General features: G+C 77.4%; 1 non-coding gene across 1 annotated transcript; it reads left to right on the top strand.

The window, feature by feature from the left end:
* The first annotated feature begins 820 nt into the window (after positions 1-820).
* LOC124962464 (5S ribosomal RNA) lies at positions 821-939 on the top strand. The gene has a single exon (XR_007104481.1). It is a non-coding gene; the product is annotated as a 5S ribosomal RNA (ribosomal RNA).
* Positions 940-1,431: the final 492 nt, after the last annotated feature.

The raw sequence follows: 1,431 nt of genomic DNA, 5'->3' as shown, positions 1-1,431 counted from the left end.
CGCCCCCTCTCCACCCTCGGCCCGGCCCGGCCCGGCCCGGCCCGGCCCGGCCTGGCTTTCCGCGGGCCTGTGCATCTGGCCCTCGCTCCCTCCCTGGGTCCCCGGGGCCAGCGGGGGCCCCCCTCTCTGCGTGGCTCGGGAAGCTAGGCACGCACAGGTGTTGCGTGTGGCCGCCTGCTGGCCTTCCTGAGTGGGACTGCGTTCCTGCCTGAGGCGCTGGGCCTCCGTCAGGGTCTGTGTGTGCCTGTGGGGTGTGCGCGCGCGCCTCCGCCGCTGGCTCTCGGGGCTCCTGGCGCGCGAGCGTGCGGGCGCGCGCGGCCGTCGGCCCGGAAGGGCGTCCAGGCGACGGGCGGGGTGGGGCTGGGGTGGGGCGGGGGCGGGGGCGGGGGCGGGAGGGGGGGGTTCCCGAGGACCGGCGGGGGCCGGGCCGAGGGCGCCCCGTGGGCCTGCGCTCCCGGGACTCCCGCTGGCCGGAGCCAGGTGGAGAGGGGCGGGCGGCCCGGGAGGCGGCCCCAGCCCCCCGGACCCCAGGCCACCCCAGGCCCCGCGGGCTGGATCTGGCCGGCCCCCGAGGCGGGGAGCCGGCCGGTGGCCCAGGACCCTGGCACCTCAGTGTCCGAGTGTGTGAGCCAGGTAAGCGGGGCCGGGGCGGGGCGCGCGAGGGAGGTCCCCGCCCACGGTCCAGGCCCCCTCCCGCCCTGGCCCGCTCCCCCCTCCCGCCCTCCCCCTCCCCCTGCCCCTCCCCTGCCCTCAGAGCGGCTGCAGCGGGGGCGGCGGGACCCGGAGCAGGCTCTTGGGGCGCTCCCGGGCGGCCTCTGCCGTCTACGGCCATACCACCCTGAACGCGCCCGATCTCGTCTGATCTCGGAAGCTAAGCAGGGTCGGGCCTGGTTAGTACTTGGATGGGAGACCGCCTGGGAATACCGGGTGCTGTAGGCTTTTGCGCACGGCTCCCACACCCACTCTTTTGGGCGCCCCACCACCGACACGGCCACTGCCGCCTCCCGACCTCCCCCTCCCACATCTCCCCGGCCCCGCGTGGCCGGGCGGGGCGGGTGTCCGTGTCCCTGTCCCTGCCCCTGCCCTGCCCTGTCCCTGTCCCTGTCCCCGGCCGCGCCACCCCGCCGCGCAGGCCCGGCCCTGGGCTCCCCGGTCTCCTTGCGCCCCTCCAGGCCTGGAGCTCGCCTCCCGGGCCCCCACCGCCCTCCGCCCACCGCCCACCGCCTCCAGCCAGGTGCACAGGCAGGCCTGGCTCTCTCCCCAGGGACGCAAGGACACTCCCTGGGACCGGGCGGAGCCGAACCTGGCCCGGGTCACGAACCTCCCTGCGCACCCTATCTCTCGGACCCCCACCCCGCCACCTCTGGGGGGAGAGGGCGTCGAGGGGAGGGCAAACGCCATTCCCCAGGATTCGGGGGCCGCGACCCCACA

The sequence above is a fragment of the Sciurus carolinensis genome, chromosome 12 (genome assembly GCF_902686445.1).
Source record: "Sciurus carolinensis chromosome 12, mSciCar1.2, whole genome shotgun sequence".
Lineage (NCBI taxonomy): Eukaryota > Metazoa > Chordata > Mammalia > Rodentia > Sciuridae > Sciurus > Sciurus carolinensis.
Note: the sequence above shows the minus strand (reverse complement) of the source record. Positions and strands in the feature narration are given on the sequence as shown.